At 38.2% G+C, this 11,165-nt stretch overlaps 1 protein-coding gene and 1 pseudogene across 1 annotated transcript in view; one reads left to right on the top strand and one right to left on the bottom strand.

Annotated features, from left to right (window-relative positions):
- The window catches only part of DYRK1A (dual specificity tyrosine phosphorylation regulated kinase 1A), a 179,384-nt gene that overhangs the window by 129,053 nt on the left and 39,166 nt on the right, over positions 1-11,165 (bottom strand). The window lies entirely within an intron of this gene.
- Positions 952-1,181, top strand: LOC114007435 (small nuclear ribonucleoprotein G pseudogene; annotated as a pseudogene).

Below are 11,165 nucleotides of genomic sequence, written 5' to 3'. Positions count from 1 at the left end.
GAGTGCACGCGCCCTATAGCGAAAATCTCTCAAATAAATAAATAAATAAATAAATAAATAAATAAATAAATAAATAAATAAATAAATAAATAAATAAATAAATAAATAAATAAACAAATAAATAAATAAATAAATAAATAAATAAATAAATTTTTAAAATTACAAATTTAAAAAAATATGACATTAAGGGACCAGCAGGTGGCATGGTGGCTGAGTTGCTGAACTCCCACATAGCTGACCGTGGTTCAAGTCCCGAACCTGGTGGCTTGCTTTCTCACTCTCCCTTTCTCTCCGTCTGTCTCTCTCTAGTCAAAATTGAAGAACAATGATAATAAATAAAAGTAAAAATAAATAAATCTTTTTTAAAAATATGAAATGAAAAGCATGAGTTTAACTGGGTACAAAAAAATCAAAATTCATGCATAGTTTTTTCTGTAACACATGTTTGCCATTAACTTTTTGAAGACCATATATACAGGACACCAAGCATAATAAATTCCACTGACATGTCATCAGAAACAATGGAAACCAGAAGATAGTGGAACATGACATTAAAGTACTGAAAGATTAAAAAGTATCAATCCAGAATTCTAAATCCTGTAAAAATAACTTCAAACACAAGAATGAAATAAAGGCATTTACAGATAAAATAAAAATAAAAACAGAAAGAAGTATTAATATTTGCCAGCAGACCTGTACTACAAGAAATGAGTAAGAGTGTACATCAGAATGAAGGGAAATGAGGGTCAGGCAGCTAGATCACCCATGGCAGACTCCACAGTCAAAGTTTTGGACCTGGTGGCTTTAAACACATACTGGGCACCTGTACATGCCGCTCAAGATTCCAAGAGAAGAATGGATGAGAGACACGAAGCACAGGGCCTGCCGTGGGATCCTGAGAAGGCCAAGAATTCCATTCAAAGGCATCTCTGAGCCCGCCTAGTTGGTACCATGAGCAAAGCTCACCCTCCCGAATTGAAAAAAATAATGGACAAGAAATTATCATTGAAATTAAATGGTGGCAGACACGTCCAAAGAATATTGGGGGATTTGATCCATTTATAAACCTTGTGATAGATGAATGTGTGGAGATGGCAACTAGTGGGCAACAGAACAACATTGGAATGGTGGTAATATGAGGAAATAGTATTATCATGTTAGAAGCCTTCGAACGAGTATAAATAATGGCTGTTCAACAGAAAAATCTATGTCACCTCATCAACGGGCCTGTTTTACTATGATGTAAAAATCAGGTCATGTACATTTTCATAATAAACTTTTTGTTAAGTTAAAAAAAAAAAAAAAGGAATGGATGAGAAAGGGCTGCAGCATGGCCATCCTCCCAGGTTGGGGAGCAGGGGGTGAGTTCTCACTTTCTCTTGTCTCTCTCTGCTCTGCCCCAGGGAGAACAAAAATCACCTGGGAGGTGATTTTTCGCTGTCTCTCTCGCAAGTGCACACAGCCAAAAATCTCTCTTAAAAAAAAGAATTGTAAGCTGGACTTTACAATGTATAATATAAACAAGAGTAAAAAGCTCATGGCAGCAACTGCACAAGGTGTTCAAGTAAATCGTTTTGATGCTGTAATTATAGTTAGGAAGTGGTGAATAAAGTGAAAAGTGTTGGGTGTGAAGTGAGACTTGGAACAATATCAACTCTACATATTTGAAAGCAATGTATACATCTCTCAAACTACAGAACACCTTAAGAAGCTCATGCAAAGAAAAGCTCATACACAGTAAGTACAAATGCAATAAGAAATCCTAGATCACAAAAGAAATTCAGCAGATAACAACCTAATTCCACATTAACAGAACTAAAAATAACAAGACTATCTGAAAAGAATTTCCAAATATGTATCTGAAGATGTTTAGAAAACTAAAAGGAGGGACTAGCAGATGGCATAATGGTTATGTCTCTGGACTCCCACGTGGCCAACAGCAGTTCAAGTTCCGAACTCGGAAGCTTAAAACTCAAGGTGGACACGTGTACACGTGTGCCCAGGATCCCAAAAAGAGAATGAAAGAGAAGGGACTGCAGCATGGCCATCCCACGGGGGGTGGGGGATATTTCTCGCTTTCTGCCTCCCTGTCTCTCTCACTCCAGCAAGTGCACACACTCTATAACAAAAATCTCTCTAAAAAAAAGAAGAAAAGGGAAAGAATCTATTTTTTAAAGGATAACAAAGAGGGGCTGGCAAGTGGTATGGTAGTTAAGAGCACTGGACTCCCACATAGCCAACAGTAGTTCAAATCCTGGACCTGGCGGCTGGCTTTCTCTCTCTCTCTTGCTCTCTGATCAATTTAAATAAAGTTAAATAAAATAATTCAAAAAAAAAAAAAAAAAAAGACAAAGAACAAGATGGTTCAAGAAAGACTCAAGTATTGGGACCAGCAGTTAGTGTAATGGCTATGTCGCTGGACTCCCACGTAGTCGACCACGGTTCATGTCCTGGACCCGGTGGCTTAAAACTCACGCCGGGCGCGTGTGCGTGCGTGCCCAAGATCCCGAGAGGAGAATGGAGGAGAAGGGATTGCGGCGTGGCCATCCCCCCTGGGAGGTGATTTCTCACTTTCTGTCTCTCTGTCTCTCTCCGGCGAGCGCACACGCCCTATAGCAAAATAAACCTCTTCAAAAAAAAAAAAAAAGGAAGAATCAAGTATTAAAATTAATAAAACACACACATAAAGTCATGCTCATCATGACCACAAAAAACCCTCTAGTGGCATCTCCTACTGCAACTACGAACATCTTTTCCCAGTAACATCACTGAACATATGCTCATATCTTATCCAAAATAAGCTATATTAACTATCTAAAATATAATAGCATAGTAAGGAAAAAAAGTCTGAACCTTAATTATATAGTTTCAACTTGGATTCAGCCAAGCAATTTTAGTAAAAGTATAACCACAGTATATTTTGCAATATTGTAATCTGTTCCTCCTCAGTCATTAAAATTCCTAAACTACTAGAATTCCAGTAATTTATATCACTTATCTAAATGTAGATCCATCTTTAATGAATAGTTGATAAAAATTACCACTGTCAGCTTAAACCGCCCTTGTTTAGAGAAAAGCAGCTCATAACTATTGTTACAAATATGTGAAATGGTAAAATTTTGGAAGCTACCTCCCAGTTTAGATCCCAAACTGGAATACTAAGCTAACATTAAAAAGTTACAAAATACATTATGAATTCTTACAGCAACTAGAGTATATGTATGATACACCCAAAAGTTACTGTCTATAACAAGCCTTATTCTTCCAAATAATTGACAGAAGTGTGGTAAATTGAAAAATGCCCTCAAACTTTACCCCACCCAAGGATATCCATATCCTAATTCTTAGAGCCTACAGATGTTAAAACTTACTTGGAAAAAGGGTGTTTGGAGATGTGATTAAGCAACAAGATGGGAAAATTCTCCTGTATGATCGTATTATCAATCTGCTGTTCTTATAACAGCAGCGGAGATAGCTATGACTCAGACAAAAAAGGAAGCAATGTGACCACGGAAGTAGAGGTTATACCAATGTGGCTACAGGTCGAAAAATACTGGCACCCAGAAGTCAATGACTGCTGGCAGCACCAAGTAGCTGAAAACGTCAAGGAACAGATTGGCTCTCCAAACCTCCTGAGTAAGCATATTCCTTGGCATGCAAACACCTTGATTTAGGCTCAGTGATGCTGATTTGGATTTCTGGCCTCCAGAAGTGAGAGTAAATTTCTGTTGTTTTAAGTTACTAAGTTTGTGACAGAAAACCAGTACAAAGAAGTAAGAAAAACATTTTCAAATCTTAAAATACACACATTTTATTAACATCACCTATGAAAAATGTTGAAACCTGTATTTTTCTTCCTGGATGATTCACATTCTTGATGGAAAACAAGTACTTAATTTATGTCATCATTCTATTTGAAATAATTTGAAATAATCTATTTGAAATAATACTGCTGTTTGGTGAGTCCCTTCAGGCTTTAAACAAACAGGCCCAACCACAGTGATGCAAGCAATGGGCACTGCTTCACAAGGCAGTGAAGCATCAAAGACCTGGGTTCAGATACCACACCAAACTCACGAGGCCGGAAGCTGTAGCAAACACCTGTAATCCTGGCTAACTAAGAGGCTGAGGCAAAAGGTAGCAAAGTAAGACTGTCCGGTATCTCTCCTTTCTCGTCCTGTAAGCACTCACACGCTCTCCAATTCTATTTATTTTTTTAGAGGGCTTTTTGTCTTAAGGTGCATGTGCTCACCAGAGAAAGAGAGAGAGAGAGTGAGACAGTGAAAGGGAAAGTGAAAAATTATCCCCCAAGGGGGATGGCTACTCCACAACCCCTTCTTCTTCATTCTCTTCCCAGGATCTTAGGTCCACACGTACACGCACACAGTGTTGAGAAAAAATTTTATCAAAGCAATTACTTCTGCATAAGCAAACATATTGTTCTTAGAAATGTTTGAATTGTATACTTAAGATCTCTTACTTTGTCTTTTTGCTTTTAAATCCTGATTGTTTTTACTGTCTAAGTAAACATCATAAGCTCTATTTTTTTTCCTACAAAGGGTTGGTTCTTGTCTTTTCTGTATTTTTCTTCTTTTAAAAAAGAGCTATAATTTACATCCAGTAAAATTGTTTCTAATGGTTAATCTGTGAATTTTGACAAATGTGTGGTTTTGCAACTGATCAATACACTTAAATTATACTATCCAAAATATTCCATGCTCCTTTGTAGTTACCCTCCTTCCCCTTCCCCTTCCCCTGTCAACCACCGATATTTTTTCTCTCATTTTTAAAATTTATTTTAAAATAAAACATTAAAAAATAAAAAAGAAACCGTTGAAAGACATAATATAAAATGTCCAGCAGGCTTATTACTGAGCTAAACAATCTTGAATGATACTAGTCAAGAAAGTTCTCATATATTCTATTATAAACAGCAAATGATAAACTACCAAACCAAAAATGTCAAAGACATGAAGACACACAACTGTATTTGTCTTTTTTTCCACTACTTTAATACCTAACATCTGGAATTTATTGTCAAATAAATCAACCCTTATATTCCCTGTAAGATTCCCTACTATCAAACACTGTGGAGTTCCATACTGCTCTTCTCTGACCAGATAAATGAACCCATAGATCTCTATCCCTAATGTCATAATGGATTAGCAGCAACCATACCCTTGTCAAAACCTAGCCAAACATAACATGTTAAAAAGAATGGAACAGTCCTGCCATGTCTTATGAAGCTGCTTTCACCAGGAACAGTCACTTAATTATCTAGAAACAATCTAGATTTGGCTCCACAATTACTAACTACTTTTAGGTTTTTTAAAAAAAATCACATGCTCAAAGAGGCAGGAGAGAAAGAATCAAAGTGGGGGTGAAGCAAAACATTTAAAAGACACAAAAGTGGAAGACTATGTGTTGATGCATGATGTGTACGATAGTATCTATGACTAGACTGATGTTCAGTGCATTCATGCTGGGAAGATTCATTTTGCATGCTGCAAAGATGTACAATTATTAAATGTAACTAAAACAAAAAAAGTAATCTTAGGAGGAAAAAAAAAATCCACGCTCTTTCCATTAAAGGATACCACCTCTCTAAACTCACAGGACTGTTGGGACTGATTACAGTGCCTGATGCTTGGTTTATATAACCAATTTTAGTTTGGCTTCCCCCCCTTTACTTCAGGGAAGGGGATGTATCTTTAGCCTGTGTATATTTCTCTATCATTTTACTTGTCTACAAGGTCCTGGCAACTGCACTAGAGGAAAGAGAAGAGATTTCCTGGGAAGAACCCGAAAGAGACTGTTTCTTCCCTCAGCAGTAAAAAGTAAAAACAAACAAAAAAGTCTCTACTCATGTCCCAAGCTATGATCTTCACAATAAGATCCTTCACATGCCCTCTCTCTTCCCCTGAAATAGTGCATTATATTCAGAATCTGTCTTGTTATGGTTGTAGGATTCATCTTTTTTAAAAAGGACTTTAAGGGCCAACAGGTGGCATGGTGGTTAAGGGTGCTGGACTCCCACAGGGCCAACCATGATTCCAGTCCCAGACCTGGTGGCTCCCTTTTTCTCAATTTCCCTTTCTCTAGTCACACTGGAAAATAATAATAAAGTTAAAAAATTATTTAAAAAATAAAAAAGAAGGACTTTAAGAACACTATCCTGATTTGTTTTTGAGTCTTCCCTTCTCTACTAGAGTGTAACTTCCTGGCGTAGACATCACCAAAACACAAAGTACTTCCACAGAGGTGATACTGTGTATTACTAGCTGAAGCAATAAAGTTGACTCTTGGTATCCTACTATGTAAATCAAAAGCATCTGTAAATCCTCTGGTTTATTCTGCTATTGGTAGTTACACTGAGTCCCTGCTCAATTATGCAAAAGTCAAGTCTACACTCCTGCCTATAACTTCTCAGTGTTTTCCTAAGTGGGGATGACAGCACTTTCTCTCAGGACTACTGTACATTCAGCACAATACCCAGCACAGACCTGGTTTATTATAAACACCACCTGACGTTTCATGGTACTTTTTAGTTTATGAACCAAATTCCAATACAACTCATTTCATTCTCTCTGAACCCTGTGGGTTATGGCAGTCAGGCAGGTGTAATTATGCACTTTCACATGTTAGACTAATATAGTGAATGGTTTCCATACCACTGACAGCTGCATCAGAATCACCCTGAGGGGCTTGTTAAAAATTCAGATTCAGAGACATCACCATCAGAATCTCTGGAGGGCAGGGCTTGAACCTATACTTTGAACAAGGACCCCAGACAATTCTGAAACATGGCCCAATTGGGAAGTTACGGTAAGAATTCAGAGCCTAGGACCAACTGCAGTGGTGCAGTGGCCATTCTGTGGTGCTGAATCCATATGGAAGATCAGAGTTCAGTCCCCAGGATGTCCTGTACACACCAGGATGTTCACATGTGACCATGATCCTAGCTGACTGGGAAGGCTGGGGGAGAGGAACACAGCGTGAAATTCTATTGAGGGTTATCTGTCCTTCTCTCATGAAAGACAATAAACTTTAATATATATACACACACACAATTCAGAATCTAAGAAGTCTGATAATATTTAAGAATGAGTTTTACTGGACTAGTTTACTGAAAAGAACTAAATCAGAGGCGTCACTTGTGACTAAATGTATGCCAAAGTGCTTCTAAGAACACAGGGTATAGTAAAGTTATAGCAACTCTTCACCTGACTTGCACTTTGGTGTAAGCATTGGTGTAAGCAGTTAAGTATTATCAGTTAGGGCTGGTTAGTTTTATGTTTCTAATTAATTTCAAAACTTGTATTTCAATATACTATCTTTAGCATTTTCACTCACTTACCAAATAGTTTACTATTTCTTTGAATCAATTACATAATTTTTGCTAAACAAAAATGTTCAGCAAAAAGCTTCCCCTAAAAATGTACTAAGAAAAGAGCTTCATATGTACTACCAGTTGTGACAGACACTAGTCATCATCTTCTGTAACAATGGTCAAGAACAGAACCTACCCAGCTATGTTACACTTCCCAGACTCCCTTAAGGCTAAATCAGGCCATGTGACTAAGTTCTTAGAGGCAGAATGTAAAAGGAAGTACAACTTATGGGCCTCAGGAACCTGAATGAGCACTACTCTGTCTCTGCCTTGCTGAGAGCTAGTGTAAAGACACTTAGACGAGGATCACGCCATAAGATATAGTAGGATAAAACAGAAAAAATATACATCTTTGAATGATCAAGTGAGACAATTACCCACCCCCCCTGACCTGGGCACTCTCCTCCACAGAATCTGTGTTTTTGGAGTCATGGAATTACTGGATCTGTTTCAACTTCTTAACTATTTACCCTACTATCCTACTGTATGCGTGGTTAGTGGAACTCTTTTCACTACTCATCAGATGAAGACCTTTCTAATGTATTCACAGTACTTGACATCAGAATTTTGGACCAGCAGTTGGCATAACGGCTATGTCGCTGGACTCCCATGTAGTTGACCGCAGTTCAAGTCCTGGACCCGGTGGCTTAAACTCACGCCGGGCATATATGCGTGCGAGCCCAAGACCCCGAGAGGAGAATGGAGGAGAAGGGATTGCAGCATGGCCATCCCCCCAGGGAGTGATTTCTTGTTTTCTTTCTCTCTGTCTTTCTGGCGAGTGCACACGCCCTATAGCAGAAACCTCTCAAAAAAAAAAAAAAAAAAAAAAGAATTTCGGACATGAAGGACCCTGAAAAGATCATCTGCCAAATTCTTCAAGTTTACACACAAGGATATTGAAATCCAAGGAAATTTAAAAATATGGTGGAGAGAAAAGAACACTGGATCCCAGGTCTCCTAGCTTCCTAGTTCACTTTCCCCTCAAAAAATACTACCACCAAGACTGTAAAATCATGTAAAAGAGAAAAACAACCAGACCAGATCTCCAAGAAGTTCTTAAGAGAGTGCTATGTCAGTAAAATTAAATGCAGACACACAGAAATAACAGTTCAAAAACTATGAAAATGGGGAACCACCAGTTAGCGTAATGGCTATGTCGCTGGACTCCCACATAGTCGACCGCAGTTCGTGTCCCGGACCCGGTGGCTTAAAACTCACGAAGGGCGCGTGTGCGTGCATGCCCAAGATCCCGGGAGGAGAATGGAGGAGAAGGGATTGCGGCGTGACCATCCCCCCTGGGGGGTGATTTCTCGCTTTCTGTCTCTATGTCTCTCTCTGTCTGTCTGGCGAGCGCACGTGCCCTATAGTGAAAAAAAAAAATCCTCTCATTAAAAAAAAAAAAAAAAAACTAAGAAAATGGGCAACTTTTAATTGTAGGGACAAAGTCTGGAGTTGAGTATTATATCCCAGAGTTCAATCTGGAAAGATTGTACCTCAACAGAAACAGAAGAAAGATTAAGTACATGAGTCTGAACTGATGAAACGGCATTCTATGACTTGACTAAGATATTGCTGCTTTTCTTCTAAGCTTTGTTGTCCGGTTTTAAGGATTTTTATCCTGTCTTGAGCTGTCAATAGATTTATGTACCTACTATTTGAACAAAATACCAACCTGTTTCTAGGCTTCAAATTTCAAGGAAATATCCTTACCAGTTCAAAACTGCCTTTCTTGAAACCACCAGCTGAACTTGCTATTGAAAATAGTTAGATTACTTATGATATGGTGTGGTCAACAAAATATTGGGGGAAAAGGAATTGAAGCCTAGAAACATAGTTACTATTTTATAGTATGCTCATTCTACTCACTGAGGTTTATGCCTAAAGTCAGACGTGGGTTCTTGTGTATGTATATATCAGCTGTGCTTGCTATTGCAAATATTTAGACAAATTAAGTTCATTAGCAAATCAATTAAATGTGGGGGGGGGGAGGCAAAGAAAGCAATCATGGATACCAGAGACAATGGGAGGAGGGTTGGACAGGGCAGAGGGTGAGGGATAGGGAATCAAGGATGGCAAAAAAAAACAAAAACACAAAATATACAAGACATAAGAAATGAAAAATTGTTGATAACACGTATGTTGATGTGCTTGATTGAGCCAACAGACAGTGTATTTTGGATGAAAACTTCATTTTGTATACTGTAATGATGTATAGCATATTAATGTTAAAAAAAAGAAAAATAAATTAATTAAAAAAAAAGAGAGAGAAATACATTTGAAAAAATAACCATTGGAGGGAACCAGCAGTTAGTGTAATGGCTGTCACTGGACTCCCACGGAGTCGAACGCGGTTTGTGCGGTTTGTGTCCCGGACCCGGTGGCTTAAAACTCACGCTGGGCGCGTGTGCATGTGTGCCCAAGATCCCTGGAGGAGAAGGGATTGGGGCGTGACCATCCCCCCTGGGGCGTGATTTCTCGCTTTCTGTCTCTATGTCTCTCTCTGTCTGTCTGGTGAACGCACGCGCACTATAGTGAAAATCTCTCCCAAAAAAATAAATAAATAAATAACCACTGGATTAATTTCATTCACTGACTCAACAAATAATCTACCCCAGCACCTACCAGGTGCTAACCAACGTGTTTTCAGGTGAAGAACTGTACAGAGGCCTTCATTTCTCTGACTTTACGTTTAACTCTCGAGCCTAGACAAATTACACAGAAAATAAAGTAAGTGCAAAGGCATTAGCACTACGTTCAAGGGCCTTAAAAACATCTTAAAATTTGGCCATTTACTTTAAAGAAGGTAATGAATTAAAAATGCCTCTCTAAGGCATTTGAAGATCCAGTCCCGAGAAATACAAAGGACCCCAAACAGAATCAACCCAAGATCTTCTCCAAGACACATTATAGCCAGGTTGACCAGAACCACAGACAAAGACAAGATACTAAGATTAGCAAGAGAAAAACATCAAGTGACCTACAAAGGACATCCCATCAGGCTAACAGCAGATCTCTCATCGGAAACAATGCAAGCAAGGAAAGAATGGGAAAATATATTCAAAGTGTTAAGAGAGAAGCAATTTTAGCCAAGAATACTGTACCCGGCAAGGTTATCTTTCAGGTGGGAAGAAAAGACAAGAACATTCTCAGATAAACAAAACCTGAAAGAATTTACCAGCACCAGACCAGATCTCCAAGAAGTTCTCAAGGGTGTGCTATATGTCAGGACAATTAAATTCAGACACACGGACAGAAGAGTTCGAAGAGTAAGAAAGTGGCCAACTTAATCATAGGGACAGGTCTGGGGTTGAATATTATATCCCAGAATTTAATCAGGAAAATTGAACCAGAACAGAAAATAAAAGTACACGAGACTGATAGGTTCATGCATCTACCATTTGAACAGAATCCTAACCTGTTTCCTGGCTTTAGGCAAAGTTCCTTGGTGTTTCTTTGATTTAAGTTAAAACTGGTTTTCTTAATAGTAATGAGTGAACTCATTATTGAAAGTAATTAGAAAATGCTCAGGTATAACTAGTCTAAAAGACAGAATTGCAGTCTGCCTTTACAAGTTCAGCCATGTACTTGTACCTATACACAGAATTACTGTGAGAATAAAGTACAAAAAATAATTCTAGGAACTAGAAATGGAAAACTTTTTATAATATGAATGATTAAGTCACTATGCAGTATGTACTGGACTTGTGTTCATGGAAATGTATATATCAGCTGTGTTTGCTATGAAAATATTTATATTAATTAAGGTCTTTAGTAA

The sequence above is a fragment of the Tupaia chinensis genome, unplaced genomic scaffold (assembly GCF_000334495.1).
Source record: "Tupaia chinensis unplaced genomic scaffold, TupChi_1.0 Scaffold000175_1, whole genome shotgun sequence".
NCBI lineage: Eukaryota > Metazoa > Chordata > Mammalia > Scandentia > Tupaiidae > Tupaia > Tupaia belangeri.
Note: the sequence above shows the minus strand (reverse complement) of the source record. Positions and strands in the feature narration are given on the sequence as shown.